The 8,047-nt window shown below is 40.3% G+C and overlaps 1 pseudogene; it reads left to right on the top strand.

Moving 5' to 3' along the window:
• Positions 1-3,575: 3,575 nt before the first annotated feature.
• LOC133774316 (vacuolar protein-sorting-associated protein 25-like) lies at positions 3,576-4,189 on the top strand (annotated as a pseudogene).
• Positions 4,190-8,047: the final 3,858 nt, after the last annotated feature.

The raw sequence follows: 8,047 nt of genomic DNA, 5'->3' as shown, positions 1-8,047 counted from the left end.
AACTAAACTAATAATATACTTTTATTCAGATAAAATATAAGTATGAAATGTTTCTGAAATTATATTTTCAGAAGTCATTGTGTATAACTTCTCTTGAAAGATTTACTATGTAAGGAAAGTGTGACAGTTGGGTGTTTAAATTATGACTGATTATACTCTTGTTTCCTTACCTGATTTATTTCATTATGCTTAACAAACCCACATTCTCCCACCCTAAGTAAGAGTATGTTTCACACTTAGATGTAGGTTGCTCCTGTGAGAGCTTTTTAGCTTTCTTGGTTTTCCTCAAAGTGCAACTTCCATTTCCAGGCAGCATTAACCCCTTCCTACCTAACTCCTCCCGTAACTGACATCCACACGTTTCCCTGATTTTCCACTGAGCACAAATTCATTACTTGCACTCAGCAAAACCAGTTCTTCTCCTAACTTCACCTTTCCTGCCTATGCTTCCAGAATTCACACAATATCATAGACTCCAATAACCTTTATTCGCTCTTCTGTTCTTCGCATACAATCTATTCTTAGTTCCTGTTACACATACATTTCTTATTAAAAGATCGATTTATTTAAATGGTAGAGAGTCTCTGCACCACCCCCCAACACACACACACACACAGAGAGAAGACATTTCTTTCATCTGCTGCTTCACTCCTCAAATGGCTACAGCCAGGAGCCCAGAGCTCTGAATACATCTCCCATATCGATAGGAGGGGCCCAAGCACTTGGGACAGCTTCCTCTGCTTTCCAAGGCACATTAATGGGGCACTAGATCAGAAGTGGAACAGCAGAGACTCAAATCACCACATATGAGAATGTTAGTGTTGCAGGTGGCGGCTTAGCTCACGGCACCACAATCTGACCCCATCTCACATACATTCCTGCTGTGTAATCCAGGATTGCCCCTCTACTTTAGGGGCAAACTAAAATAGCTGCCTACCTAGCTTTTCCAAATCCTTTCTTCATTATATGCTAGAGTTGAATGTACCCTTCAAAAAAGAAAAAGAGAGAGAGGAGAGAGAGAGAGAGAGAGATAGAGATAGAGAGAGAGAGAGAGAGAAAGCATGTACTGAAACATGATCTCCAGTGCCTTTGGGAGGCACGGCCAAATGAGAAATGGCATAGCCATGAAGAAGGACTGAAGACAGGCATCATACCCAATTCCACAGGAATTCATTCCTAGAAGTTTAGCCCATTCATTACTTATTTTTCCTTCTTTTTTGCACTTCCTCCATGGAACGACAAAGAAAGAAGGACATTACTAGAAGTAACCTTTGGATCTTGGATTTCTCACCCTCCATAACTGTGAACCAATAAAGTTCTGCTATAAATTACCCAGCAAGCAGGAAGGTGATTGCCTTCATGACTGGGAAACCTATTAAGATTCCCCCATTCCATGTCAGGGTGCCTAGGTTTGAGTCCTAGCTCCATTCTTGATTCCAGCTTCCTGTTGGTACACTCTCTGGGAGGCAGTAGATGTTATTTCAATACTTGGAAACCTGCTACCCACAAGGGAAACCTGAAAAGAGTTCCCAGTTCCTAACTTCAGTGTGGCCCAGCCCTGGTTATTGAGTGCATTTGAGGAGTGAACCAGCAATTAGGAGATCTGTCTATCTGTTTTTCTGTCCTTTCTCTGTGTCACAAATCAACACATGAATAAATAAAAGTTAAACTGCCCCATCTCTGTTATACTCTGTTATAGCAGCAGAGATTGAACTAACACACCCTGTAAACACCATGCAATACTGCAGCTTGGTCCTACAAATCCAGCTCTCCTCTTTTCATTCTATATTGCAAAGGTTTATTGAATATCTGCTGTCTAAAGAGAACAAATCCTTTCATCTGTTATGCCAGCCCGGACACACCGCTCCCTACCATGAGCTACTATGTTCTTTCTTGTTCTATTCAATGGCACACATTTCTAGCCTACATGATAGAGGCTTAACGCATGCATTTCACCTTCCTGCTTCCATACATTTACCTCATCCTCATATTTTGAAGTCATCCCACGCTTCTGTTTTTCCAACTTCTACAATTCCTGAGAAACCTGTTGTCAATTTCTTTTTTTTATTAAACTTTTATTTAATGAATATAAATTTCCAAAGTACAGCTTATGGGTTACAATGGCTTCCCCCTCCCAAAACTTCCCTCCCACCCACAACCCTCCCCTTTCCCGCTCCCTCTACCCTTCCAATCACATCATGATTCATTTTCAATTCTCTTTATATACAGAAGATCAGTTTAGTATATACTAGGTAACGATTTCAACAGTTTGCCCCCATATAGCAACACAAAGTGAAAAAAAAAATACTGTTGGAGTACTAGTTATAGCATTAAATAAGAGTGTACAGCACATTAAAGACAGAGATCCTACATAATATTTTTTTTAAATTAATTAATTTTCTATGCCATTTCCAATTTAACACCAGGTTTTTTTTTTTCATTTCCAATTATCTTTATATACAGAAGATCGATTCAGTATATAATTAGTAAAGATCTCATCAGTTTGTACCCATGCAGAAACACAAAGTGTAAAAATACTGTTTCAGTACTAGTTATGGCATCACTGCACATTAGACAACACATTAAGGACAGATCTCACATGGGATGTAGGTACACAGTGACTTCTGTTGCTGACTTAACAATTTGACACTTCTGTTCATGTTGTCAATCTCTACCTCTTCATGAGCCCTTCATTAACTATCCTTAACTTTAAGCTACTGCATCTTCCTCTGTGTGACCTGTGTAGTCATTTTTGCTTCCTTCAACTGGCAAAGGTTAAGTCAATGCATTTGGTTGTAAGTTCCTTTGCATATTGCCATATAAATGCTGAAAATATCCATCCACACACACAACCGCACACTCAGAATGTAAATGGTGGATTAGCGTGGCTTTCAAAATCTTGAGTATGCTTTCCCAAATACAGGATATATAAAGGATAAGAGTTGACTGGAAGCTCAGGACAAGTAGCAGCAGCTGGAATTATAGCTTGTTCTAGAAACCCTCCTACAGAAAGCTCTTCCAGAAATTATGATTAATTGGTATACCATCATGTATTCATGAAAAATGAAACTATTCTAGAGTATAATCACCTATTTTAAATTTTAAATCATGAATTTGGAAAAAAGTAACTTGTGGTCATGCATTTATTTTTTGTTTGTTTTAGGTCTTCTACCACATCTACCATTGTATTTTAGAAAAAACTGAACATAATGGAGCAACTATAGCAAAGTGCTTGGTAGTTTTTTTTTTTTTTTAATTTATTTTTTCCAGACTGTTAGAAAGTTCTGATATTTTAGTCAGATTTTGTGGTTCCATCTCAATTCACCTTTGATTAATAAATTCTGAATAAGGCATTTGGCAGTATAAAAATCATGAAAGATCCTATCAGAGACAAAAGCATGTTTTTAATTTTATTAAAATGGAAAAGAAGATGCATGTGAAATAGTTTGAAAATTAATTACTAGCACTGTAGATCAAACACAAGTTCTAATTAATTAGGAGAGTCTGAGTGAAATCAAGGACTAAGAGACCATTTAACCAAATAAAAGAGAATTGCTTTTTGCTATGGGTTGACTATGCATCCCAAAGTTCATGTGTTGGAAACTCAGTTCTCGAATTGCACGGTTGAGGGCATTTGGAGGTGGGGCCTTTGGGAGGTAATTAGAGTCAGAAATGGAACACCCAGGTTTCCGGGGTTCCACCACGGTGATCGCTTCCTGCCCTTCTTTGCGTTACAGCCGAGCGTGGCCACGTGGCAGATGCAGCCGGCCGCCTGGTGCCCGCGGCTCTCGTCCTTACGCTGCTCGCACAAACAGTCCAGCACGACAGTGATGGACACTCAGGAGAGCCGCTCAACAACGTCCAGCTGCACAGGGATGCCCGTGCACTCGATCCAGATTGCGTTAGGCGACCCAAGGGGAAAAGGGAACCTCCAGTGTTTGGAGAACGTCTGTGGCTTTCTGACCACGTGGCGGAGGCCCAAGAACCGGGGAAACTCATGCATCAGTGGGTTTCCAGGAGTGGCCACAACAGCTCTGTGTTCATCCGGTCTGAACCGAGCGATGGGGAAGACACAGAGGATGAGGAGTTCCAGGGACTGGATGGGACGACCCCTCTGTGGGCGTTACGGCTGGAGCCCAAGGGTGACACCACCACTACCTGCCACGGCCTGGGCGTCAAGTTCTTCTAGCGACACCTTGACTTCTTACCTCTCACCTTTCCAGGGCTTTCAGAAGGAGACACAACCAGTGTCCACACAGACCGAGTCTGTGACTCCACCAGACTCCGAAGGGCTCCAGTCCTCAAGGCTGGCACCTGGAAGTGGGTTTTTCATGTACCCCGTGTGGCCCCAGGCAGGATGAGCATAGGTGCCATTGAGAAATGATTTGGTTCTGCTTGCCCTACCTCCACGCCCATCCTGGACTGTCCCTGAGCCAGGGGCTATAAACCCAACACATCACTTGTGTTCACACACATGAGTCCATATGAACACGCCTCTCCCTTTCCCGGTCTTGAAAGGCGTGGAAGCCCTGGCTGCAGGCAGCCTTCCAGAATTACAGGAGACCCAGGAACAGGCCTGGCTGTGAGGGGCGGGGCATAACGCTGGTTCCTAATATTAAAAATATCCGGATTCTGTCCTGGTTGTCCCTCTTCCAGGCCAGCTCTCTGCTGTGGCCCGGGAAGGCAGTGGAGGATGGCCCAAGTCCTTGGGCCCTGCACCCCATGGGAGACCAGGAGAAGAACCTGGCTCCTGGCTTCAGATCAGCGTGGTGCGCCGGCCACAGCGCGCCGGCCGCGATGGCCATTGGAGGGTGAACCAACGGCAAAAGGAAGACCTTCCTCTCTGTCTCTCTCTCTCTCTCACTGTCCACTCTGCCTGTCTATATATATATATATATATATATATATATACATATATATATATATATATATATGTCAGCACCCACAAAAAAGAAGAAGAAATGGAGCATCCATGCTGGGTTCAGTGACTTCACAAGAAGAGGAAGTGAGCTCTGAGCCAGAGTTTCATCACTTGGCCATGCAATGACTTCCACCTCGCAGCAAGAAGCATTTACCACATGCTGGCACCATGATCATGATGTTAGACCACAGCCCCCGGAACTATGAGTAATAAATGTCCTTTGTTTATAAATTACCCAGTCTGTGAGTTTCTATTATATCAGCAGAAAATGGACTAAACTACTACTCAAAGTAATGAAGACTCAGATACACTGCTTACCAGGTACTGTGAGCTGACAACTGTTCCAATCCATATCCCCTGGGCAAATAAGAGCTAATCCCTGGCTTCATAGCTTCCTCCTCCTCCCAGAAGCAGCCCAGAACCAATGACTAACTGATGTAAGGTACAAGAGTTCTTCCCTTCATGTCGGGGCAGACCAGACTCTGCAATGTGCAGCTTATTCTTTGGAGCTTTCCCGTGTGACCCACCTGAATCTAGCCTTCAGCTAAAACAGCAGTATTTATTTCTATTTCCTACCCCTGGCCTGCTGTTCTCACTCTCCTCCTTCTGAGAACACCCCCCCCCCCAACTCACCACCCCTGTCTCATTTCACCAAGAATTCCCATTTCCAGCACGGCTTCTAGGGAAGCTTACCTGAGATAAGTTTCTGGCACAATCCAAAAAGGAGAGTCCTATCCCTATTTTACAGCAATGCAGTCTGTCTTCCCAAACTGGTGACCCACGAATTCGACTTACAGCTTGTTGGCATCCAAAATGGAATCAGGTTACTTGAGATATAAATAAGTATTTTGGAAATATTTTCTGTAAGACTTTTTATTTTATTGTTTTAAGATTTATTTATTCGAAAGGGGGAGTTGCAGAAGGAAAGAGAGAAAGATCTCCCATCCTCTGATTCACTTCTCAAATGGCTACAACAGCCAGAGCTGAGCCAGGTTGCAGCCTGGAACTCCATCCAGGTCTCCCACATACTTGCAGGGGCCCAAACACTTGGACCATCATTTGCTGCCTTCCCAAGCATTTTAACAGGGAGTTGAATCAGAAGTGGAGTATCAGACTCAAACAAGCACTCATATAGGATACTGGCATCACAGACAGTGCCTCAACATGCCGTGTCACAACTCTGGCTTTCTAAGAACTTTTATGTTACATAATTGAAAGGAAAAGTCAAAATCTTAAGTTCTATATTTTTATTAATTTTTTCACATTTCGAGGATATTGGGAAAGATTTACAACTTTCAATAAGTTTTGAAAAATCAATTCCCTTGAAGCACGCCTTTTCCAAATCCTTTGAGTATTTTAGTTCTAGAGTTAGATCCAGATCTTTTATTTTGGCATATTTGTAGGTGAATAATCTTACTAATCTTATTTTAATGATAAATGCTATTAATCAAATATCTCAAAATAAAATATATAAAAGAACAGAAACCACATAATTAATATTAAGAAAAAAATTAGGAACAGAGCAGCAACTGGGGCTGAAAGCGTCATAATTGCACCCACAGAAAAAGAAGCAAGTCTTTCCTCTCAGGAAAACTTGAACTTTGTTCTTTCTTCTTTGTTTTAATACAATATGATCCAAATAGTCTTTGAAAACTAAGCAAATTTCTACTATCAACTTCAACTTCCAATACGGAAGGAAACAAAAAAAATGACAATTCTACCTACACAAGAACTACTAAAATAGCTTTCTTAATGCCTCTATAAAATTAAATTTTATACATCACATTTCTATATCCTCCACAGAAAATTATTTTATTGACATAAGAGAAAAAATCAAGCATTGATATTCAAAAATATTTCTATATTATACTTCACTAAAATTAAGCATTTACCACTCGAAAATGCTATTCATTACACTAAATAGTACTAAATTAAATTGTATAATATTCCTTTTCTTTATGAACTAATTAAAGCATTTGTTAAACTTGTATAATTTTAAGGTAACAAGGAGAACATAATGGAGCTCCACTGGATTTTTTCCCATTAAGTTAACATTATAGACTTTTAATGAATGTCTTAATTAGATACTATTATTAACAGGGTTGATGCACAAATGAAAATCAGTCTCAATGTACGTAAAATGCCTCATTAGCATTCACTGCAGGACACTGACCAAAAACCTTAATTAAAAATGTGTCTGATCCTTCCATGTACAATTGCTCATTCAACAAAGTGAGTGCATTCAGAAACACACAATTAAATCAGCATAGAAAGAGCATTTGAACTTAAACTTTGTAAATTTGCACTTCTTTGATGCCTGCTTCTTTTGTACCCTCCAATTTTCCCCTTTTATAGAGTCATTTCATTTACTATACAGCAGCTCATTTTACACCTTGCTTTGCTGTAGCTCATACTGTCCTTCTAGCTCATTGATCCCTTCTCCTTCACTCTTCAGAATGCTTTGATCTTACTTCTGTCTAACCATTATAATAACTTTTTGCAATACGGTCATTGCTGATCCTGGTATTGACAGTAGGTAGGCAGAAACTTTCTCTTTCTTCCATGATATGACTTCTCTTTGACCACTGATATCATTCTCACACTCTTTAAGAAATCCTCTCCTTCCTTAGCAATGTATTATTTCATCTGAGGGTTTCCGTTTATTTCACCTGCTATTCTTCCTCAAACTTCAATTGAGGGTAACAGAGTTGACAATGCACAAACATCTTTTACCCTCCAGGTTCTGTGTTTTGTTCTCATCTTATTCCATTTGTCTGCAGTAGGATTCCAACACCTATAGCTATATATCAGTTACCAGCAAATTCATTCGCTCTCTCCACATTTTAGAGGTCCTTATTGGGAAAGATATGTTCCTATGTGCTGCAAATAGAGCAGAAAATAAAGCAAACACATTCTTTGCCTCTCATGAGACTTACATTCTAAATTCCAGAAAATAATATAATAAACACATTATATTTACTATTGACCTCTCTAATGGGCTTAAAATGTGTGTATCTACCTGGCTACTTTAACTAGCTCCTAGAATATTCCATAGTAATTCAAAATAGGCATGTTGGAAACCATAATTACTATATACTTGTGTTGTTCCATTCCTCTTCCTGTATC

This window comes from Lepus europaeus, chromosome 15 (genome assembly GCF_033115175.1).
Source record: "Lepus europaeus isolate LE1 chromosome 15, mLepTim1.pri, whole genome shotgun sequence".
Lineage (NCBI taxonomy): Eukaryota > Metazoa > Chordata > Mammalia > Lagomorpha > Leporidae > Lepus > Lepus europaeus.
The sequence above is the reverse complement of the archived record's forward strand: the minus strand, read 5'-3'. Positions and strand labels throughout refer to the sequence as shown.